This window comes from Mustela nigripes, chromosome 12, assembly GCF_022355385.1.
Source record: "Mustela nigripes isolate SB6536 chromosome 12, MUSNIG.SB6536, whole genome shotgun sequence".
NCBI lineage: Eukaryota > Metazoa > Chordata > Mammalia > Carnivora > Mustelidae > Mustela > Mustela nigripes.
Genome location: NC_081568.1, coordinates 116,266,265 through 116,291,773, shown reverse-complemented (window position 1 = coordinate 116,291,773; position 25,509 = coordinate 116,266,265). Strand labels below are relative to the sequence as shown.

Genomic DNA, 25,509 nt, shown 5'->3' with positions numbered 1-25,509 from the left:
GGGATTGGGAGGGAGACAAACCATAAGTGACTCTTAATCTCACAAAACAAACTGAGGGTTGCCGGGTGGAGGGGGTTTGGGAGAAGGGGGTGGGATTATGGACATTGGGGAGGGTATGTGATCTGGTGAGTGCTGTGAAGTGTGTAAACCTGGTGATTCACAGACCTGTACCCCTGGGGATAAAAATATATGTTTATAAAAAATTAAAAAAAAAATGTATGATGAAGGAATTATACACTTTTAACATTTTTCTTTGAAGGAAATGCAGTTTTTTCTAAATACCTAATTTGTAATGAGGCCATGATGTTGCATACTTTAAAATGTGGAACATTTTTTAAAAAAGATTTTATTTATTTATTTATTTGTCAGAGAGAGAGAGAGAGCGAGCGAGCGCATGCAAGAGCACAAGCAGGCAGAGGCAGAGAAGCAGATTTCCTGCTGAGCAAGGAGTCCAATGCAGGACTTCATCCCAGGACCCTGGAATCATGACCTGAGCCAAAGGCAGATGCTTAACACACTGAGCCACCCAGGTGTCCCTAAAATGTGGAACATTTTAATGGTTAGTAATAGAAAGGGTCTCTTTTTGAGTTGGGAAAATGGTCCATAGTGAACTGAATCTTGATCTTTCCATTCGTTAAACTTAATCAGGGAGGTAAATTCTGCTTTCAAATGCATTCTCTTCTCTTTTGACTTCATAAAAATTCTTTATGCATTACTTCAGTGGCATTTGAGTGGCAGAAAATTCCTGTAGTACAACTGCATTTATTCCAATTCTATCCACTCAAGCAACTGAAAATAAAGTGTGTTCTTTAATGTGATATATTCAAAATTTGAGAATCTTGCACAAAATTCAGTCATTTCCTTAGCAAAAGTGAGGTTCCTTCACTGAAAATTGTTAGGCATGGGAATATAGAGCCCCATTTGTTTAACAGTGTTGTTATGAGGTCCTCTTACCAATAAATAATTATATATGTAATTTTTTTACATAGGTAAAAAATAATTCTTTGTTGTGAAGGCAAAGTCATCAAAGTTAGAGGAAGTTTTGCATATGTAACAGTCACAGAATTCTACTGCCATACTTTCTCCCTATGTCAGCTTTCCAGTACCTTTAACTTACATTCTTTGTTTTCTTTTATGAATGAAATTTGTTTATATTATAACTAAAAATTGTTTTGTGGCTATTCAGTTGTAAAAATAGTTTTATTGTCCTTCCATTTTCTTTAAAAATATTTTACAAAAATTTTTTGAATGATACCCATCTACTATATTAATTTATATGAAAAATGTAGAATAGCAATATGTAATCACACATAATTCTAGAAACACAATTATAAGCTTCTATTTTAATGTTTTATTCTCTTTAAAATTGTCTAAAGTTTTTGAATTTATGATTTGGCTACCTTGAAATTTAATTTTTAATTCCCAAACCATTAATTATGTGCTTAGTAGTTAAAATTGCTATTAAACATCTTTTATGGGATTAAAATTTTATTTCTGATTAGGCAGTGAATTATATATATAATCAATTATTACATCCATTTAAAAATTATGACCAAAAGATTAATCCTCCTTAGATGTTTTTAGCAATATTAATTATGCTGGTAGAATTGGAATTAAGGAATAAGAAATGAAGAGACAGAGGATCTATTTATTAATTACAGAAAAATCTTTAAGTCTTTTATAACTTCAGTAGATTTTGTGAAATGAACATAAACTAAACTGGGGTCATAAAATGCTGCCATTTTCCAGGCCAGCTCTATGCTTTTTACTTCTTTGACATAGCTATACATTTGGAATCTAGCAGCATTATTTCTTCACACGGATTGAGGTGGCAATGTATGATAAAATGGGCTTTTGTTGCTGTGACTGGGCAATAGGACTTGGGAATAGAAGATGAGGGTAGAAAGGAGGAGACAAAAAATAGGTTTTCAGAAATGTACTGAATTTTTAAAATAATTTTTTATGTTTAAATAGAAGAAATTGCTAGGTTGTCTCCATTTTGTGATGTACAACCTGATTGCGTCCCTTAATTGCTTCCTTTGAACAATTTAACTTTAGGACAGTCATTGTGAGAGGGAATGGGAATGTCTGGAGGTTATGGAAAAACTGAAGGAAAATATTCAAGAAGGAATTTCTGGTATATGTCTTTCTCAGTAAGTGCATAAAAGGGCTAAGATGTCCAGTATAAATAAAATCAGCCAAAAGCTTGTGTTCTACGATTTATATTTTAACCCTTGATATTTATTCTCCCTCCCTTACCCCATAAAATATACATGACAATAAAATGAGCACTTTTGTAGCATGGTTCATGTGTCTCAGGTTATATAAATATATTGCATTTCTCAATGTCAACATTACATTGTTGTATCTATGCTAGTTTCTGTGTTAAAAATGACATTTTCTATTTTGGTGATATAAAGTGAGTTTTTAAATAGGATTGGAGGGGCACCTGGCTGGCTCAGTTGATAGAGCCTGCAACTCTTGATCTCAGTACTGTGATTTTGAGACCCATGTTGGGTGTAGATATTATTTAAAAATAAAATCTTTAAAGATAAATAACTACTATTGGGTATTTTTGGCGAAATCCTTCATTTGCCTGAATTAGATAAGCTATTTCTCTTAGGCATATGCTAAAGGGTGGAACTATAGATTTCTAGGTATGTAGTACACAATTATCATATCTTAGTTTTTATTGCACGAACACAATTATAATATCTTAGTTTTCACTACTAGTGTGGTATAAGTACAGTTCTGTATGATTTCAGTTGTCTGTGTTATTGATGTTATGGATAATCTTTAAAGAATTCTGTTTTAGAGTCTTTTTAATTGAATTTAATGATACATAGTTTTGATTCTGAGAAATCTTTATATTCTTATACACAAGACTCAAAGGACATGAATGTTAAATGTGTTAGATGTTGGTTAGGATCTTAATCTAGGAGTGAAATCTAAGAAAAGGCATTTGTTTTAGTTAAAATTAAAGGTTGAAAGCAATAGTGTCACTTGGTGTGTTCTACATTTTTTATGTGTTTTTAGTACTTTAAAAACTCAAAAAACATCATTCACTTTTGTTGGCATATCAGTCAGGGTTCACCAGATAACCAGAACCAATAAGATACATGTCCCATATACATATACACAGGTATATTCATGATTTAAGAAAGAGGTCACCCACTTGTGACTGGCAAGTCTAAATTCTGCAGGGCAGGCTGGAAACCTAGGAGGTAATGCTGTAGGCTGGAGGCCAAATATCTTCTTGTCCATGACCATCTGGTTTTGCTCTTAAAGCCTTCAACTTAAGAGATGAGCCCCACCAATATTTTTGAGGATAATGTCTGTTCTTTAAAGTCAACTGATGGTAGATGGTAGCAACTTCTACAGAATACTTTCATAATTACACATGGATTAGTGTTTCATTAAATGACTGGGTACCATATAAAGTATAACCAAGTTGACATATAAAATTAAACATCACAATTGGCCTTTTAAAAAAATATTTATGTCATAAGTCACAAAAATGCCTGGGGTCACACTATCAAACTATTACCACAGAACACATTAGACAACAACCCTGAAGTGAAAAATTTTAAATTCCAGAGATAGTAGCTGGTAGCCATTTGCTTATTAAGAATTATTAATTGAGTGTTCTTTAAGAGCTAGTATTGGAAAATAACAATATGCAAAACTACAAATGGACTCTGCTTTCACAAATATTGATTATTGTCAATACTTAAGAAAGAGAAAAAAGGGGCGCCTGGGTGGCTCAGTGGGTTAAAGCCTCTGCCTTCGGCTCAGGTCATGATCCCAGGGTCCTGGGATTGAGCCCCACATCGGGCTCTCTGCTCAGCGGGGAGCCTGCTTCCTCCTCTCTCTTACTGCCTCTCTGCCTACTTGTAATCTCTGTCTGTCAAATAAATAAATACAATCTTTAAAAAAATAAATGGTTGTTAACCCAAAGACAAACCCATTTATTAAAAGCCCATTTTACTGGCTTGCCTTATGTAAACTTTTTTTTTTAAACATAATCTTTCTATTTCAAGGTCTAAAATTGTCAACTTTCTCTTTAATTAAATGATTTATATTACTTTGAAACTGTTTTTTAGAGATTTACAAGAACAGTTTTAGAAATTTTTCTTAATTTTAGTTCATTGGTACTGTGGAATTGTCTATTTTTAAGGCACCGTGTCCTGCTGGGCTAGCAGGGTTGGTGAAGGATCTCAAGATGGCTGAGCGAAAACTTGCTTTAAAGGCCATTGATTGGGTAGATTATGGGGAGATCATACCCCACAACCTAAAGGTCCTTGTTAACTCCCTGAAATCCCATAATGAGACCTTTACCTCCATGTTGGCTGCTGTCCCTGAGAATCCACCTGCTACTGACTGGACTTACTACAAAGCCAGTTTGGTAAAGGCTGCCTTGGTAGATGACTTTGAGAAAAAAGTTTAATGCCTGGAAGGTTCCTGTGCCAGAGGACAAATAGACTGTTCAGGTGGATGCTGAACAAAAAGAAGATGTGAAAAGTTGTGTTGAGTTTTTGTCTCTCTCAAAGGCTAGGACTGAGGTATATGAAAAAAGAGCTGGAGAAGATGAAGAACATAGTTCCATTTGATCAGATGATTGTTGAGGACCTGAATGAAGTCTTCCCAGAAACCAAATTAGACAAGAAGAAATATCCCTATTGGCCTCACAAGCCAATTCAAAATTTATAAACTTGAGTTGGTGAGAAAGCTGTGGCCTTGTATTACAGACACTGGACATTAAAAATAATTATATGGTAATAAAAAAAAGCACCATGTCCTTTGATCTAGAAGTAGAAACTCTGGTCTGTATCAGTTTTCACTGACCTTATGCTTATTGATTATGTGTCATAATAATAATAAAAATTCTTTTAAAGTTAACTAATTTATGAAATGTCTAATTCCTTCAGTCATAGTTGTGTTTTAGAGATCAGGAAACCGATGTGCAGAGAGGTTAAGTGACTTGCCCATGGTATTACAAGCAATAAGTGATGGAACAGGATTCAAACTTTATTCAGACGCTTTTTGAATCTGTAGCCTGTAGTGTTTTCCGACCTTAACTCAGCTTGTCTTTGTATGAAACTTAGTAAGGTTACTGGATCTTTTGGGATAACCTGTGTAATTATGTATTCCTTAGTATATAAGGGTCCATGTTAGTTTTCATTGTAATTTAGGGCTTATTTAATAAAGTTTTCTGTCTTCCATAGTGTGTATAACTTTTGCCAAATGATTAAAATATGTCATTTCCCCTTTTGTCTTGGTTGCCCATAAATTCGCGGTTAATATTAATACTCACTTGTAGTAGTTTTCTCATTTGTGGTTTCTATGTAATTATGTCCTGTGTTTCTTCATTTAGTTGCTAAGCTCTTCCCTTAGTTTTAAATTAACCTGCCTTATAACAATATTTTAAATTATAAATCACCACAGTCTTTTAAAGATTCTAGGTAGACAAAAATGAATGTAAAATATTTATTATTTTATAATCTGATTGCTTTTTTTTGTTCACTGATGTGTCCAAGTACCTAAAACAGCAGATAACACAGAGTAAATATTAGTGAATGAGTGGATTGAATTAATCTCTTTCTCTTAGACATCTAGCAGATTCCAAGTAGAATTTAAATTTATTCATACTTAATGTATTTACAGACGTGGTAGACTTTGCTGTTTTACTTTACATCTTCTATTTGACGTGTTTTTCCATTTTACTGTCCTTTCTTTCTTTGGATTGATATCATGATTAATTTTATGTGTCTACTTCACTGGGCTGAAAGGGTACCTAGCTACCTGGTCAAACACTCTTTGGTCAGACATCCCAAGTGTGTCCGTAAGGGTGTTTCTGGATGTGAGATTACCATTTGAATAGGTAGACTGAGTAAAGCAGATTGCTCTCCCAATATGGGTGAGCCTCATCTAATCTGTTGAAGATCTGCATAGAACTGAAACATTTAACTTTTCCTAGGTCTCATTCCAGTTGGCTTTTAGACAAGAAATAGACTTGGCTCTCCTGGTTCTCAGGTCTTTGGGTTTGGATTGGAACTACACCATCAGTTCTCTCTTGAGTCTCCAGTTAACTGACTGCAGCTCTTGGGACTTTCAGCCTCCATAATTTCATGAATCAACATATACATCCATCCTATTGGTTTTAGTTCTGTTTCTCTGGATATCCCCAAGTAATACGATTGATAATTTAACAGTTCTCCATTTCCCCCCTAATTTAAAAGTTCTACAGTCTGTTTCTGTTCATTTAATGGTTCTAGAAATAATAATAAACATAATGATCATAGCCTAAAGTTAATCACTACATTTAACCTTCTTTTGAATAGTATTTTAACCCCATTTCTTTTGGATAGTATTTTAACCCCATTTCTTCTGCTCCTGACACATTGTTATTGTGCTTTGTATAGTTTTTAACCCCTGAGATTTTACTGTTACTATTTTTTATATTTTATATTTATATACAAATACATATTTGGCACTGTATTTGCTGTTGTTTCTTGCATGTTGAATCTTGTATCTGGAATACATTCCTGCTCCTACTAGTATATTTTTGAACATTTCTTCTAGAGACTTTCTGCTGATGACCCACTCTGTTTTATTGTTTTAAGGAAGTTGTTTTGTTAATTCTTTAACCATATTTTGCTGGGTATAAAATTCAGGATTAGGAATAATTTTTGTCATTATATTTAAGGTCTCATTCTGCTGTTTTCTGGGTTTCACTGTTTTAGTGATGTTATTTATTGATCTGACCCTCATATGTATACACATGAATATATGTATTTATGTATATATTAGCTTTGGGGCATATTTTGTATATCATGTAATTCACCCATTTCAATTATATAATTCAGTGATTTTTTTAAAGTAAATTTAGCAGTTTTGTGTAGCCATCACCATTGATTAATTTTAGAACATTTCTATCACTCTGATAAGAAACCTCATGTCAGGGGCACCTGGGTGGCTCAGTGGGTTAAGGCCTCTGCCTTTGGCTCGGGTCATGATCCCAGGGTCCTGTGATTGAACCCCGAATCGGGCTCTCTGCTCAGCAGTGAGCCTGCTTCCTCCCTCTCTCTCTGCCTACTTGTGATCTCTGTCTGTCAAATAAATAAATAAAATCTTAAAAAAAAAAAGAAACCATGTCCATTAACTGTTAATCCCCATCCCCCCTTATCCCAGATAGCACTAATCTGTTTTTTTTCTTTAGATTTTCCTATTCTGGAAATTTCATATAAATCAAGTCATAGAATACGTGATTTTACTACTAGTAGGAATATAAAATGATGCAAAAACTTTGGATAACAATCTAGAAGTCTCTTGTAAAAAGTAAAAAACAAATTTGTCAGGTGACTGGTAGTTCTATTCTTAGGTATCTACACAAAAGAGATAAAACATATGCAAAGATTTACACATGATTTCTTTTAGCAGCATTATTCATATTCATAGTCAAAACCTAAAAAAATCTAAATGTCCAACAGCTGATGAATGGAGAGACAAAATGTGGTATATCCATATAGTAGAATACTACTCATCAATAGAAAGAAGAAATTACTAATACATGCTTTAACATACATGAACTTCAAAAATATTATGCTAAATGAAAGAATGCCATCTTTGGCTCAGGTCATGATCCCAGGGTCCTGGGATTGAGCCCCATGTTGGACTCCCTGCTCAGCAGGGAGCCTGCTTCTTCTTCTCCCTCTGCTTGCTGCTCTGTCTGCTTGTGCTTTTCCTCTGTCAAATAAATAAATAAAATCTCAGAAAAAAACAAAAGTTTTAGCTCTAACATTTAGCTCTGATCTATTTTTTAAAATATTTATTCATTCGAGAGAGAGATGGAGACAGAGCACAAGCAGGGGGAGAGGCAGAAGGAGAGGGAGAAGCAGACTCCCGCTGAGCTGGGAACTCGACATGGGGCTCTATTCCAGGATGTGGAGATCATGACAAGCTGAAGGCAGACACCCAGTCATCTGAGCCACCCAGGTGCTCTGTGCTCTGATCTATTTTCTGTTGATTTATATATATATATAGTATGAGATAAAGGTCTGACTTCATCTTTTGACTTATGGATAACTAGTTTTCCTAGTACCATTCATTAAAAAGACTGTCCCTTCCCTCTGAATTTCCTTTACACCTTTGTTGAAAATCATTTCACCATAAGTATAATTTATTTCTGTACTCACTTCTATTCTAGTGATTTCCAGGTCTGTCTGTTGCTAGTATTGATAGCAACTAAAGTAGTTTTATATTAAATTTTGAAATTAGAAAGTATAAGTTGTCCAGCTTTGCTTTTCTTTGTCAAAATTATTTTGGTATTCTCTGTGAATTCTTTTTTTTTTTTTTAAGGTTTTATTGATTATTTGTCAGAGAGAGAGAGAGAGCACACAAGCAGAGGGAACAGCAGGCAGAGGGAGAAGCAGGGTCCTTGCTGAGCAAGGGATCTGATGCGGGACTCGATCCTGGGACCCTGGATCATGACCTGAGGCGAAGGCAGACATTAACCGAGTGAGCCACCTGGTGTCCCTCTCTATGAATTCTATACAAATTTTGCAATTTTATATAATTTGCAATTCTATATAAATTTTAGGATTATTTTACCAATTTCTGCCAAAAGGCTACTGAAGTTTTGGTAGGGATTGTGTTGAATATTTGAATCAGTCTGGGGAGTATTGCTGTTGTAACACTCTCGAACTTTCTATTTCACAAACTTGACATGTGACCCTTTTGACAGTAACCTTCATTTTTCTTCCTTCCACTGTGGTTGCTTTTATGGTCTTGCTCTTTCCTTTTAGATCTAAGTAATTTCATGTGATGTCTTTAAGTGTGGATTTCTTTTTATTTATACTGCTTGGGAAGTTTTGGCTTCTTGATTATGTGAATTGGTGTCTTTGATCAGTTCCGGACATTTTGTTGATCTCTTCAAGTATTGTTTTTATAAATCTGAAATAGCGTCAATTCAAACATGCACCATTTATGCACCACCAAAAGAGAAAAAATGTTACTAATACCTTAATAGTAGTATTAAGTGGGAACACCTGGGTGGCTCAGTTGTTTCAGCATCTGACTCTTGGTTTTGGGGGTGGTAAGATGGAGTCCCATGTCAGGCTTTGTGCTCAGCAGGGAGTGTGTTTGAGATCCTCTCCCTCTGCCCCTCCCCCTGATCTCTCGCTCTCCTGCTTGCATGCTCTCTCTCTTGCTCTCTCTCTCTCTCTTTTTTTAAGGATTTTACTTTTTTATTTGATAGAGAATGAGCACACAAGCAAAGGGAGTGACAAGGGAGAGAGAGAAGCAGGCTCCCTGCTGAGCAAGGAGCCTGATTCAGGGCTCAAACCTGAGCCACCCATGCACCCCTTTCTCTCTCTTAAATAAATAAATCTTAAAAAAATATTATATGATGTATGAATTGGTCATACTGACCCTCATTGCTTAGAAATTTGTCACTTTCCCAAAGGACTGGCAAACATTTTTTCATTTGCATTACTTTGTGCCTAGTTTTTTTTTTTTTTTTAACTGTATCTTTGTTAGAAAGCATAGCAGTTTCATATATTTGTATCTTACTTCCTGTAAGTAATTAGTTACTGCTTTTTCAAGATGTTCAGGTCAGTTCTGACTTCTGTAACAATCCCATAAACTGGGTGACTTAAATGACCAACATTTATTTCACAGTTCTGAAGCCTGGGAAGACCTAGATGAAGGTGCTGACAGACTCAGTGTCTGGTGAGGATTTTGTTGCTGACTTGCACACGGTTACCTTCTTGTTATATTCTCACATGGTGGGGAGAGAGATCATCTCTCTCATGTCTTTTCTTGAAAGGGCACTAATCCCATTCTTCAGTTTCACTCCCAAGACGTAATTACCTCCCAAAGGCTCTACCTCTACCTTCAATCTGGGATAAGGACTTAAACATATGAACTTTGAAGGGACACAAGTATTTAGCCCATAGTACAAGAATATAATGATTACTCATTTATGGCCAATATTTGAGTTACAAATATTTGCTTCACTAAGGTCAGGTTGTATGTCTGTGTATACACATTAGCTTCTAAATAGTTTTCCTGAAGTATATTATATATTGCAATAATTTTTAAAAAATATTTGTTTATTTATTTATTTGACATACAGAGATCACAAGTAGGCAGAGAGGCAGGCAGGGGGCTGGGGTGGGGAAGCAGGTTCCCTGCTGAGCAGAAAGCCTGATGCAGTGCTTGATCCCAGGGCTCTGAGATCACAACCTGAACCGAAGGCAGAGGCTTTAACCCACTGAGCTCGGGTCATAATCCCAAGGTCCTGGGACTGAGTCCTGTATCATGCTCGTTGTTCAGTGAGGAGCCTCCTCATCCCTCTGCCTGCAGCTCCTCCTGCTTGTGTGCTCTGTGTCTCTCTGCCAAATAAATAAAATCTTACAAAAATCCACTTGTCTGTTGAACGGCATCTTGGCTCTTTCCACAGTTTGGTGATTGTGGGCATTGCTTTTATGAACATTGAGGCACATATGGCCCTTCTTTTCACTACATCTGTATCTTTGGGTAAATATACCCAGTAGTGCAATTGCAGGGTCATAGGGTAACTCTATTTTCAATTTCTTTTTTTTTTTTTAAAGGTTATTTATTTATTTATTTATTTGACACAGAGAGATCACAAGTAGGCAGAGAGGCAGGCGGAGAGAGAGAGAGAGAGGGAAGCAGGCTTCCTGCTGAGCAGAGAGCCCGATGTGGGGCTCGATCTCAGGGCCCTGAGATCATGACCTGAGCCGAAGGCAGAGGCTTTAACCCACTGAGCCACCCAGGCGCCCCTCTATTTTCAATTTCTTAAGGAATCTCCATACTGTTTTCCAAAGTGGCTATACCAACTTGCATTCCCACCAATAGTATAAGAGGGTTCCCCTTTCTCCACATCTTCACCAACACTTGTTGTTTACTGTCTTGTTAATTTTGGCCATTCTAACTGGTGTCAGGTGATATCTCAATGTGGTTTTGATTTGAATCTCCCTGATGGCTAATAATGATGAACATTTTTTCATGTGTCTGTTAGCCATTTGTATGTCTTCTTCGGGGAAGGTCTGTTCATGTCTTCTGCCCATTTTTTGACATGATTATCTGTATTTTAAGTGTTGTGTTTAAGGAGTTCTTTATAGATATTGGACACTAGCCCTTTGTCTGTAGTGTCATTTGTGAATATCTTCTCCCATTCCATGGGTTGCCTCTTTGTTTTGTTGACTATTTCCTTTGCTGTGCAGAAGCTTTTGATCTTGATGAAGTCCCAAACATTCATTTTTGCTTTTGTTTCTTTGCCTTTGGAGACATGTCTTGAAAGAAGTTGCTGTGGCCGATGTCGAAGAGGTTACTGCCTTTATTCTCCTTTAGGATTTTGATAGATTCCTGCCTCATGTTGAGGTCTTTTATCCATTTCGAGCAATATTTGTGTATGGTGTAAAAGAATGGTTGAGTTTCATGCTTCTACACATAGATGTCCAATTTTCACAGCACCATGTATTGAAGAGACTGTCTTTTTTCCACTGGATATTTTTTCTTTCTTTGTTGAAGATTAGAGTTGCAGGTCCATATCTGGACTCTCTACTCTGTTCTACTGGTCTATGTGTCTGTTTTTGTGCCAGTACCATGCTGTTTGGTGATCACAGCTTTGTAGTAAAGCTTGAAATCAGGCAACGTGATGCCCCCAGTTTTGTTTTTTTCAAGATTTCCTTAGCAATTCGGGGTCTTTTCTGGTTCCATACAAATTTTAGGATTGTTTGTTCCAGCACTTTGAAAAATGTTGGTGGAATTTTGATCGGGATGGCATTGAAAGTATAGATTGCTCTGGGCAGTATAGATATTTTAACAATGTTTATAATGGAATATTATGCCTCCATCAGAAAGGATGAATACCCAGTTTTTGCATCAACATAGAGAGTACTGGAAGAGATTATGCTGAGTGAAATAAGTCAAGCAGAGAGAGAGTCAACTATCTTATGGTTTCACTTACTTGTGGAGCATAAGGAATAACATGGAGGACATTAGGAGAAGGAAAAGAAAAGTGAACTGGGGGAAATCAGAGGGGGAGATGAAGCATGAGAGACTGTGGACTCTGAGAAACAAACTGGGGGTTTTGGAGGGGGTGTTGCAGGGATGGGTGAGCCTAGTGGTGGGTATTAAGGAGGGCACATATTGCATGGAGCACTGGGTGTGGTACAAAAACAATGAATCTTGGAACACTAATAAAATAAAATAAAACCCTCTACTTTCTTAGCATAGCAGATCTCATGTATACAATACAGTATTATTTTTTATATTTATTTCAGTTCAATTAGCCAACATATAGTACATCATTAGTTTTTGATGTAGTGTTCAGTGATTCATTAGTTGCATATAATACCCAGTACCCAACACATCACATACACTCCTTAATACCCATTACCCTGTAACCCCATGCCCCCACCCATCTCCCATTCTGCAGCCCTCAGTTTGTTTCCCAGAGTCAGGAGAGTCTGTCATGGTTTGTCTCCCTCTCTGATTCCTTCCCATTCAGTTTTCCCTCCCTTCCCCTATGATCCTCTGTGCTAATTCTTATGTTCCACGTCGGAGTGAAACCATATGTTAATTTTATTTCTCTGATTGACTTATTTCATTTAGCATAATCCCCTCCAATTCCATCCATGTCAATGTAAATGGTAGGTATTCATCCTTCCTGATGGCTGAGTAGTATTCCATTGAATATATGAACTACATCTTTATCTATAAATTAATCTGTTGAAGGACATTTGGCTCCTTCCACAGTTTGGCTATTGTGGAAATACAATACAGTATCATTAACTATAATGGTGTACATTAGATTTTCAGAATTTATTAATCTTATAAATGAAAGTTCATACCCTGTGATCAACATCTCCCTATTTCCCCACCCTCACCCTTGGCAACCATAGTTCTACTCTCTAGTCTATGAGTTGGACATTTTAGAGGACATGTAAAAATGAGATTATATAGTGTTTTCTTTGTCTGACTTATTTTACTTAGCACAGTGTCCTCTAGGTTTATCCATATTTGCAAATGACAGAAGTTCCTTTTTGATAGCTAGATAATATTCCAATGGTATACACATAGCACACTTTAAAAAAAAACGATTTTTTAAAAAATTTTTTATTTTTTATGAACATATATTTTAATCCCCAGGGGTACAGGTCTGTGAATCACCAGGTTTACACATTTCACAGCACTAAAAAAAAAAACAAAAAAAAACGATTTTATTTTTTATTTGACAGACAGAGATTACAAGTAGGCAGAGAGGCAGGCAGAGAGAGAGGAAGGGAAGCATGCTTCCTGCTGAGCAGAGAGCCCGATGCGGGGCTCGATCCCAGGACCCTGAGATCATGACCTGAGCTGAAGGCAGCGGCTTAACCCACTGAGCCACCCAGGTGCCCCCGTAGCACACTTTTTAATCCATTTATATTTGATGGACTCTTGGATTGTTTCCATATCTTGGCTTTTGTAATTATGCTGCAGTGAAGATGGGGGTGCAGATATCTCTTTGAGATAATGGTTTTATTTCCTTTGGGTATATACCCAGATGTAGGATTGCTGGATTGATGGCAGTTTATGTGTGTGTGTGTGTGTGTGTGTGTTTAAGTAAACCCTACCCCTAATACCAAGAGTTATGTGCTTTACCATCGAAGATAGTCCAGCACCCCACTTGTGGTAGTTCTGTTTTTGATTCTTGAGGAACCTCCATACTTTTTCCATAATACCTCTATCAATTTATATTTCAATATATATTCTCTTTTCTACATACCCTTGCAAAAACTTATTTGACATCTTTTTGATAATAACCATCCTGACAGGTATGAGATGCTATTTCCTTATGATTTTGATTTGCTTTTCCCAGTTAGTGATAATGAGTATTTTTATATACTTGTTGGACATTTCAAAGAATGTGTATTTAAATCCTTTGCTTATGTTTTTAAAATATTTTATTTATTCGTTAGAGAGAGAGAGTATGACAGGGGAGAAAGGCAGAGACAGAGGAGAAAGAAGACTCCCCACCAAGCGGGAAGCCTGAAGTGGGACTCAATCCCAGGACCCTGGGATCATGACCTGAGTCGAAGGCAAATGCCTAACCATCTAAGCTACCTAGATGCCCCCCACCTTTGCCCATTTTTAAACCAGGTTATTTGTTTTTACGCTGTGTGTTATTTACTTATTTTTTTAATACTAATCTCATCAGATACATGATTTGCAAATATTGAATTTTAACACTCATTTTCCTTTTGAAATTCCATTTGATTTTTTCCCTAATCTGCTTTTTTACTTCTTGTCATTTCCTTGACCTGTGGATATTCTTAGGCATGCCATTCATTTACTATTAAATGTAGTAAGCGTACTTTTATAATCTGTATCTGATAATTCTAATATTTAAAGTCTTAATGGTCTCTTGCTGTTGTTTTTCATTTATGTAGACTTTTGTCCCCTGCTGCTTTGTTTCCTTGTAATCTTGGTTCTTTCTCATTGCCTTTGCAAAATTATTTGGAGAGTCTTGGTGGCTTAGAGTAAAGCTGCCTTTCTATAGAGAGGACGTGCATTTACTTTTACCAAAGAATCTAGGACCATTTCAAGAAAAATCACAGCTTGAGTTGTTCTCGTCCTCATTCAAGGTAAGGAGAACCTGGTCAGGAAATCCCCATAAAGTTCAGCCTATGGCCAAAGATTTTCAGTAACGGTAGAGTAGAGGTTTTATGGTTTCAGGCCTTACATTAAATCTTTAATCCATTTCAACCTAATTTTTGTGGGTGATGTAAGATAGTAGTCTAGTTTTATATTTTTGCATGTGGCTGTCCAGTTTTCCTAGCACCATTTACTGAGGGGCCTAGCTTTTCTCCTTTCTATATTCTTGGTTCCTTTGTTACAGATTAATTGGCCGTGTGTGTGGGTTTATTTCTGGATTCTTTATTCTGTTCTGTTCATCTATGAGTCTTTTTCTTTTTTTTTTTTTTAAGATTTTATTTATTTGTCAGAGAGAGAGAGCACAAGCAGGGGGAGTGACAGGCAGAGGGAGAAGCAGGCTTCATGCTGAGCAAGCAGCCAATGTGGGACTCCATCCCAGGGCCCTGGGATCATGACCAGAGCCAAAGGCAGATGCTTAACCAATTGAGCCACCCAAGTGTCCCTATGTGTCTGTTTTTGTGCTGTAATCATACTGATCTGATTTCTATAACCCTAACCCTAACCCTTTCATCAGTGTTTTAAAGTTTTCAGTGTAGAGGGCTTTCACTTCCTTGGTTAAATTTATTCCCAGATATTATTCTTTTTAATGCAATTGTAAAGTGATTGTTTTCTTAATTTCTTTTTCTGAGAGTTTGTTATTAGTACCTGCAACAGATATTTGTATATTGATTTTTATATCCCGTAGCTTTACTGAATTTGCTGATTAGTTCCAACAATTTTTTGGTGGAGTCTTTAGGGTTTTCCTGTGTTTAAAATCATGTTTTCTCGGGGCCTGGGTGGCTCAGTTGGTTAAGCATCTGCCTTCAGCTTGGGTCGTGAACCCTGGGTCCTGAGCTTGAGCCCTGCATTGGGCTCCCTTCTTGGAGTGAACCTACTTTTCTGCTTTTTCCTCTCCCTCTGCCTGCTGCTTCCCCTGCTATGCTCTGTCTCTCTCTGTGTCATGTAAAGAAATAAAATCTTGTTTTCTATGAATAGTGACAATTTTACTTCTTCCTTTTCAATTTGGATGCTTCTTATTTGTTTTACTTGCCTCATTGCTGTGGCTAGGTTTTCCAGTATTATCTTGACTAAAAGTGGGGAGAGTGGGTATTCTTGTCTTGTTCTTGATCTCAGGATAAAGTATATAATGTTAGCTGTGGACTTTAAATGTATGGCCTTTATTATGTTGAAGTACATTTACTCTATACTCACTTTGTTGAGAATTTTTTATTAATCATAAAAGGATGTTGAATTTTGTTAAATTTTTTTTTCTGCACCTCTTGAGTTGATCATGTGATTTTTATCTTTCAATTTGTTAATGTGGTGTATCGTGCTGATTGATTTGCAGATGTTGATATATCCTTGCCTCCCTGGAATAAATTCTAGTTGATCGTGGTGTATTATTCTTTTAATGTATTTTTCAACTTGGTTTGTTAATATTTCATTCAAAATTTTTGCATCTGTCTTGATCAGGATATTAGCCTGCAATTTTTTTGTGGTGTCCTTGTGAGGTTTTACCAGGGTAATGCTAGCCTTGTGAAATGAGTTTGGAAATGTTCCCTCCTCTTTAGTTTTTTGGAAGAGTTTGAAAAGTGTAGGTATTAAATCTTTAAGTGTTTCCTAGAATTCACCAGTGAAGCTCTCTGGTCTTGGACTTTTTTTTTGGGGGGAAGTTATGATTATTCAGTATGCTTAGTAGTAGTGATTGGTCTATTTACATTTTTATTTCTAAATCATTAAATCTTGGAAGATTGTGTTTCTTGAAATTTATGCATTTCAGTTGTACAGTTTGTTGGCATGTAACTATTTATAGTAGGTTTCTTAATATCTTTTGTATTTCTGTGGTATCATTGTAATTTCTTTCATGTCTGATTTTATTTATTTGAGCCATTTCTCTTTTTTTCTTGGTGAATCTGCTAAAGATTTGTCATTTTCTTTATCATTTTGTAGAAACAACTCAATTTCACAGATCTCTTCTATTGTCTTTTCAGTCTCTATTGCATTTATTTCATTTCTGATGCTCGTCATTTGTTTTCTTCCAACTTTGGGCATCATTCATCCTTTTTCTAGTTCCTTTAGGTATAAAGTTAGATTGTTTGTATGAGATCACGTGATCTAGCCTGGAGAATATTTATGTGCATTTGAGAAGAATGTGTATTCTGCTGTTTTTAGATGGCATATAATATATATATCAAGTCCCTCTGATCTGATGTGTTGATGTTTCCTTACGAATTTTCTGTTTCAGTGAGCAATCTATTGATATAAGTGAGGTATTAAAGTCCCTTGCTATTATTGTATTGCTGTCATTATGTCCCTTTGGGTGTTTTAAATTTTGCTTTATATATTTAGGTAGTCGTTTTATAGGTGCATATTTACAAATCTTATATCCTCTTGTGTCATTAACCCCTTTATCATTATATAATGCTCTTCTTTTTCCTTTTATAATAGTCTTTGTTTTAAAGACTATTTATTTTTTTAAAGATTTTATTTATTTATTTGACAGAGAGAAATCACAAGTAGACGGAGAGGCAGGCAGAGAGAGAGAGAGGGAAGCAGGCTCCCTGCTGAGCAGAGGGCCCGATGCGGGACTTGATCCCAGGACCCTGAGATCATGACCTGAGCCGAAGGCAGCGGCTTAACCCACTGAGCCACCCAGGCGCCCCTTAAAGACTATTTTATCTGATATAACTACTCCAGCTTTTTTTTCTTTTCTTTTGATTTCTGTTTGTGTGGAACTTTTTTCATCCCTTCACTTTCACTCTGTGTGTGTCCTTATATTGGAAGTGAGTCTATTGTAGGCAGTGTACAGTTTGGTCTTTTTTTATTCATTCAACCACTCTGTGTCTTTTAAAATTTTATTTATTTATTTATTTAATATTTAAGGTAACGTATACTGTATTATTTGCCCCTCAGGTACAGGTCTGTGAATCATCAGGCTTACACATTTCACAGCATTCACCATAGCACATACCCTCCCCAATGTCCATAACCCAGCCACTCTATCCCTACCCTCCCACCCCCAGCAACCCTCAGTTTGTTTTGTGAGATTAAGAGCCTCTTATGGTTTGCCTTTTCCCAATCCCATCTTGTTTCATTTTTTTCTTCCTTACCCCCCATGAAACCTCGCCCTGTCAAATTCCTCATATCAGAGAGATCATATGATAATTGTCTTTCCTGATTAACTTATTTCGCTAAGCACAATGCCCTCTAGTTCCCTCCACGTCATTGCAAATGCCAAGATTTCATTTCTTTTGATGGCTGAATAGTATTCCATTATATATACATACCACATATTCTTTATCCATTCCTCTGTTGATGGACATCTAGGTTCTTTCCATAGTTTGGCCATTGTGAATATTGGGGTGCATGTGCCCCTTTGTATCATTACATTTGTTTCTTTAGGGTAAATACCAGTAGTGCAATTGCTGGGTCATAATGTAGCTCTATTTTCAGCTTTTTGAGGAACCTCCATGCTGTTTTCCAGAGTGGCTGCACCAGCTTGCATTCCCATCAACAGTGTAGAAGGGTTCCCTTTCTCCACATTAGGCAATGGTTCTGTGATGCTGTGGCTGAGGTGGAAGAAGTTGCTGCCTAAATTGAGGATTTTGATGGATTCCTGTATCACTTTGAGGTCTTTCATCCATTTTGAGTCTCCTTTTGTGTATGGTGTAAGAAAATGATCCAGTTTCATTCTTCTGCATGTGGCTGTCCAATCTTCCCAACACCATTTGTTGAAGAGACTGTCTTTTTTCCATTGGACATTCTTTCCTGCTTTGTAGAATATTACTTGACCATAGAGTTGAAGGTCTATTTCTGGACTCTCTATTCTGTTCCATTAATCTATGTGTCTGTTTTTGTGCCAGGACCATGCTGTCTTGATGATTACAACTTTGAAATAGAGCTTGACATCTGGAATTGTGATGCCACCAACTTTGGCTTTCCTCTGGCTATTCAGGGTCTTTTCTGGTTCCATATTAATTTTAAGGATTATTTTTCCCATTTCTTTGAAAAAAATTGATGGTATTTTAAGGGATTGCATTAAATACGTAGATTGTTTTAGGTAGCATAGATATTTTCTCAATATTTGTTCTTCCAATCCGTGAGCATGGAATGTTTTTCCATTTCTTTGTGTCTTCTTCTATTTCTTTCATGAGTACTTTATAGTTGTATGAGTACAGATTCTTTCCTTCCTTGGTTAGGTTTATTTCTAGGTATCGTATGGTTTTGGGTGCAGTTGTAAATGGGATCAACTCCTTAATGTCTCTTTCTTCTGTCTGGCTGGGGGTGTATAGAAATGCAACTGATTTCTATGCATTGATTTTATATCCTGACACTTTATTGAATTCCTGTACGAGTTTTAGTGGTTCTGGTGTGGAGTCTGTGGGGTTTTCCACATAAAGTATCATTTCCTCTGCAAAGAGTGAGAGTTTGTTTGACTTCTTTTTTGCTGATTTGGATGCCTTTAATTTCTTTTTGTGGTTTGATTGCTGAGGCTAGGACTGCTAGTACTATGTTGAATAGCATAGTGGACATCCCTGCCATGTTCCTGACCTTAGGGGTAAAGGTATCAATTTTTCCCCATTAAGAATGATATTCGCTGTGGGTTTTTAATAGGTGGTTTTGATGGTATTGAGGTATGTATCCTCTATCCCTACACTTTGAAAAATTTTGATCAAGAAAGGATGTTGTACTTTGTCAAATGCTTTTACAGCATCTATTGAGAATATCATATGGTTCTTGTTCTTTCTTTTATTAATGTGTTGTATCACATTGATTGATTTGTGGATGTTGAACCAACCTTGCAGCCCAGGAATTAATCCCACTTGGTCGTGGTGAAAAATCTTTTTAATGTACTGTTGGGTCCTATTGACTAGTATTTTGGTGCGAATTTTCACATCCATGTTCATCAAGAATATTGGTCTGTAATTCTCCTTTATGATGGGGTCTTATCTGGTTTTGGAATTAAGGTAATGCTGGCCTCATAAAATGAGTTTGAAAGTTTTCCTTCCATTTCTACTTTTTGGAACACTTTCAGGAAAATAGGTATTAATTATTCTTTAAATGTTTGGAAAAATTCCCCTGGGAAGCCGTCTGGCCTTGGGCTCTTGTTTGTTGGCAGGTTTTTGATGACTGCTTCAATCTCCTTACTGGTTATGGGTCTGATCAGGTTTTCTGTTTCTTCCTGGTTCAGTTTTGGTAGTTAATATGTCTCTAGGAATGCATCCGTTTCTTCCAGATTGTCAAACTTGCTGGCATATAGTTGCTCATAATAATATGTTCTTATAATTGTTTGTATTTCTTTCATGTTGTTTGTGATCTCTTGTCTTCCATGATTTTATTAATTTGGGCTCTTTCTCTTTTCTTTTTGAAAAGTCTGGCCAGGGGTTTATCAATCTTATTAATTCTTTCAAAGAACCAGCTCCTAGTTTCTTTGATTTGTTCTACTGTTCTTTTGGTTTCTATTTCATTGATTTCTGCTCTGATCTGTATGATTTCTCTTTTCCTATTGGGCTTAGGCTTTCTTTGCTATTCTTTCTCTAACTCCTTTAGGTATAGAATTAAGTTGTGTACTTGGGACCTTTCTTGTTACTCGAGAAAGGCTTGTACTGCTATATATTTTCCTCTCAGGACTGCCTTTGTTGTGTCCCACAGATTTTGAATCGTTGTATTTTCATTATCATTTGTTTCCATGATCTTTTTCAATTCTTCTTTAATTTCCTGGTTGACCCATTCATTCTTTAGAAGGATGCTGTTTAGTCTCCATGTATTTGGGTTCTTTCCAAATTTCCTCTTGTGATTGAGTTCTAGCTTCAGAGCATGGTGGTCTGAAAATAAGCAGGGAATGATCCCAATCTTTTGATACTGGTTGAGACCTGACTTAGGACCCAGGATGTGATCTATTCTGGAGAATGTTCCATGTGCACTAGAGAAGAATGTGTATTCTGTTGCTTTGGGATGGAATGTTCTGAATATATCTGTGACAAAGACCCCAGAAAAATATACTCTAATGAAATTAGAAGAGACCTGAAACTGGGGGGAGAAGAAAGTGGGAAAAAAATTATACATATATATATATATATATTTTTTTTTTTAGACTGGTGAATAGAACAGAGCCACCCACTTGATTTTGGTTATATTCTGGTCTCTTAGAAGAAAATACCTCCCAAAATTCTAAGGAAAGAAAAACTATATATATATATATATATATATATATATATATATATATATATATATAAAATATATATATATATACAAAAATAAGGGTAAAAATGATAAAAGAATGGAATATGACTGTAAAGATGAAAAGTAAAAAAGGTTCTGAAAAAGGAATTGATAAGATAAGTTGTTTGGGAAAAGAGAAAAAAAAAGAGGAGAGAATGTGATCAGGCTGAAGACTAGAACAAAGCCATGTGCTAGATTTAGGGTATATTTTGATCTTTTAGAAGAAATTGTATCCCAAATTTTTAAAGAAAAAAACCCTACGTGTATACCAAAAATAAGATTAAATAAAATGAAGCTATACAATATGACTATAACCATGAAAATTTAAAAGATTTTTTAAAAAGGTATTGATAAGATAAAATAGTTAAAAAATGTTAAAATAGGAAAGATGAAAAGTTAAAAAAACAGAATAAGAAAAAAATGAAACTAAAAAAATTTAACTTTGAAAGACTACAGGATCATGGGGAAAAAGCCATGAATTTTATATGTTGCTATTTGTATCTCGAGTTCTCCAGTTGTTACTATCAGTGAACTGGTCTTGGCTAGATGTTCTTGCTGTTCTTTGGGGGAGGGGCCTCTTGTGGTGATTTTCAAATGTCTTTGCCTGAGGTGGAATTGCACTGCTATTGCCAGGGGCCAGGCTAAGTAATCCACTTGGGTTTGCTCTTGATATCTTTTGTTCCCTGAACACTTTTGGTACCACTTAGGAGGATAGAAATGAGGATGGCAGCCTTCAAATCTCTGGCCTGGAGGAATTGAGCACTCGGGGCCCCATTTCTCAGTGAGCCCTCAGAGAAAAGCAGTCAATCCCTCCCATCTCCCTGGTCTTGGATCGCACTGAGCTCACCCAGCCTGTGACTGAACTTTTTTTATTTCTGCTACACAGCCCTATTTGGGGTTTCCAAACCCAGCAGATTCTGCCACCTGCTCCTGTGCTGCTCCTCCCAGAGTAGGAAGGAGGGTATCTCTCCGCATGTGCCACTTGTGGATTCCCTGCTCAGAGAGCAGTTGCCCAAGTGTGCCTTGGATAACAGTTTAAGGTAACCCTAAGCTGAGAGTGCACTCTTCAACTCTGTCTCTGTGGTTGGCTTCCCTGCTCCAAAACCTGGGAGCTCTGCCATACTCAGACACCCCAGTCTTTCTGTGACACTGCAGGTCTTGAGACCACACTGTCCCTGCGATGGCTCCATCCCCCATAGCCTCTGGAGCAACATCCCTCAGTAGAGCAGACTTCTAAAAGTTCATATTTTGTGCTCCACTGCTTTCTTACTTGCTGGTAGCCAGACCTTCCCACTGCAGTCTGCCTTCCTATTGCTTTGTATTCACTTCTCCACACATCTTATCTTCCGGAATGTGGTCAATTTTCTGTTCCTAGAATTGCTACTCTTCTCTTCTATCTCCTGTGAAGTATGTAGGTATTCAGAATGGTTGATAACTATTTAGCTAAACTCCTGGGACCTGATGATATTTCAGTCTCCTACTCCTCCGCCATCTTGCTTCTTTCCCCCACTCTTTGTCTTTTGTCTTTTTTTTTTTTTTTAAAGATTTTATTTATTTACTTGACAGACATAGATCACAAGTATGCAGAGAGAAAGGGGGAAGCAGGCTCCCTGCTGAGCAGAGAGCCCAATGTGGGGCTCGATCCCAGGACCCCGGGACTATGACCCTAGCCAAAGGCAGAGGCTTTAACCCACTGAGCCAACCAACATCCCTATACTTTCATATTCTTAATACTGGGTTAATACCCTTTCTTGTAAGGCTGGTTTAGTACTGATGATGTTTTTAGGTTTTTTTTTTTTAATCTAGAATACTCTTTATCTCTTTTTTCAATTCTGAATGAAAGCCTTGTTGGGTAATGTATTCTTTTTTTTTTTTTCCTTTTACCACTTTGAATATATCATGTCACTCTCTTCTGGCCTGCAAAATTTCTTTCAAAAATCTGCTGATAGTCTTATGAGGATTCCCTTATATGTGACAGTTGTTTTCTTTTGCTGCCTTTAAGATTCTCTGTCTTTAATTTTGACAGTTTAATTATGATGTCTTGCTGTGGATATTTTTGGTTCTTGTCATTTGGAATTTCTACACTTCCTGGATCTGAATATTGGTTTCTTTCCCCTGGCTTTGGGAAATTTTCAGCCACTATTTCTTCAAATACGTTTTCTGCTCTTTTCTCTCTCTCCTTTCTTTCTGGGACTCCTATAAAATGAATGTTATTTTATGCAATATTGTCCTATTGGTCCTTTAAACTACCTTTACTTTTAAAAAATTTTTTATCTTTCTGTGGCTGAGTTTCACTGCCTGTCTTCGAGCTCAGTGATCATTTCTGCTCTGATCTAGTTTACTATTGTAAATTTTTGTTCAGTTATTATATTCTGCAGCTCTATGACTTATTTTTGGTATTTTCTTATATTTTGTATTTCTTTGTTGATGTTCTTACCATGTTCATCCAGTCTCCCTTTAGTTGAGCATCTTTGTGACTATTACTTTGAATTCTTTATCATATATATTATCTGTTTAATTAAGGTTTTTTTTTTCAAGGTTTTATCTTGTTCTTTCATTTGCTATATAATCCTGTTACCTCTGGGAAACACTCTGGATTCATTTCTGTGTATTAGGCAAAACATCTACCTCTTCTAGTCTGGAAGGATGGGCCTTGTGTTGGAGATAAACCTTACCTTTTAACCTTGCTATAGCTCTGGTTGTCTTTCAGACCTTTGTGATTATCTAAGCAACTTGATTTATACCTGATAGGTCAAGGTGTGCCAGGAAGCGTCAGTGTTCCAAAGGGAGGGATCTCAGTCAGCACCTATAGTCAGCCTGATTGGAAACCAGACCCTCAGGCAGCAGCTTTTTAAAGTATGCAAATATATAGTGTCATTTGTGGAATTTAAATCTTGCTGTCTTCCAGATAAAGTGATGTGGAGGGAACCTCTGGGTGGCAGTTGCAAAAACTGGGACTTCAGATGAATCTGTAAGCTCCTTTTTGGGAGGTACTTTAGAGCTGTATCAAGGCTGAAGGAGACTATGTGGTTGGCATCCCCCTGCTTATGTTTCCTAAACTGCTCTGTAGCCTCCAAATTTGTGGCAAACCTGAAGTCTACCCCTCATGCTGAAGCTCCAGGAAAGGTAAATAGGCCTTTTTCACAGGAGGACTGGGGTGTGTGTCTGTGCAGTGTCCTGGGGGGGCGGTAGCCTGCCAATAACTGTCTCTGACCATTTCAGTTCCATGGAGCCCAGAGATGAAACCCATCCTGGCCACCAGAGCCAGGTGATCATGGAGTGTCCCCTGTGTGTACTATATAGGCCAGTCGGCTTTAGCAAAGCATTGGGAGAACGTAGGGTCAGCATGTACCCCCTGGCTTTTGCAGGGCAGCAGGAAGCACTGGATTGAGATGTGCTCACTGACTTTAGCAAGTTAGAATTACCGTTTTTGGGCTTGCAGCCCAAAACTTTGTCCTTCTAACTTGTAGCACCTTTGTCCCTGGATATCCTCAACAGGACTCTCCTCCTCTGACAGATAATTTAAGATAGGCAAATGAATTTCCTTCACCTAGAGTCTAGATACTTTTCAAATTGCTGCTTTTGTATTGGTCCCCCTTGAGGAGTAAGTCTCTCCATAAGCTCTTTTAGAGCAGAATCTGTAGAGCAGTTCCCTACATCTCTTTGGGTCTCCTGGATGTGAACCCCGTTGGTTTACAAAAGCCAAACCTTATGGAAGCTTATCTCTCTTGTAGGTCTCAAGGTTGGGGTGCCTTATATGGAGAGTGATGATCCCCTAACTCCTTAGGGAGAAGCTCAGGATTTGTGAGATCTCTCCTGATTGTGGGTCACCAACTTGATTGGGGGGTGGTTTGGTGAGATTGTATCTTTACCTTTTTAGCCATCTTGATGTGGCCTTTTTACCATTTGTTGTGAAGGAGCTGTTAAACTGCTTTTCAGTTCTCTTTCAGAGGGAATTATTCCAAATGTAGCTATAAATCCATCTTGTACTTCCTTTGGAGAAAATTAATTTAATCAAGTGATTTCTTTTTATTTAAAAAAATTATTTATTTATTTAAAGAGAGAATGCACGAGCTGTAGCTGGTGTAGGGGCGAGGTGTGGGGGAGAGGGAGAGGATCTCAACCAGACTCGCTGAGCATGGAGCCCACTGTGAGTCTTGATCTCATGACCCTGAGATCATTACCTGAGCTGAAACCAAGAGTCAGACGCTTAAGATAGAGGCACCCAGGTGCCCCTAATCAAGTAATTTCTTTAGGTAAATACCTAATATGAAGGTAAAGGCTGACTAGGACTGGAGTTTTGAAAACACATAAATAAATAAAAGATTGAGTGATTCTTGTTGTGTACTTACACATTTTGCAGTGTAATCGTTGAGAATAACTTATAATATTAAGGTTAAAAATTTATGCTTTTTCTTTCTTCTATGTAGGCATGATTTATACCACTTATAGTTTATGATGATTGCTTTCCCGTTTTGTATGTTACTACTTTGAAGTGTACAACATAAAAGTGAATTAAATAATTGATGATTTCTATGCAGCCCACCACTGATTTCAGCCAGTCAAAATGTTGCAGTTTGGCTT

General features: G+C 37.0%; 1 long non-coding RNA gene and 1 pseudogene across 4 annotated transcripts in view; both read left to right on the top strand.

The window, feature by feature from the left end:
• Positions 1 to 25,509, top strand: part of LOC132027989 (uncharacterized) — a 151,093-nt gene that overhangs the window by 21,631 nt on the left and 103,953 nt on the right. The gene's annotated exons all lie outside the window — the stretch shown is intronic.
• Positions 4,218 to 4,710, top strand: LOC132027988 (ATP synthase subunit d, mitochondrial-like; annotated as a pseudogene).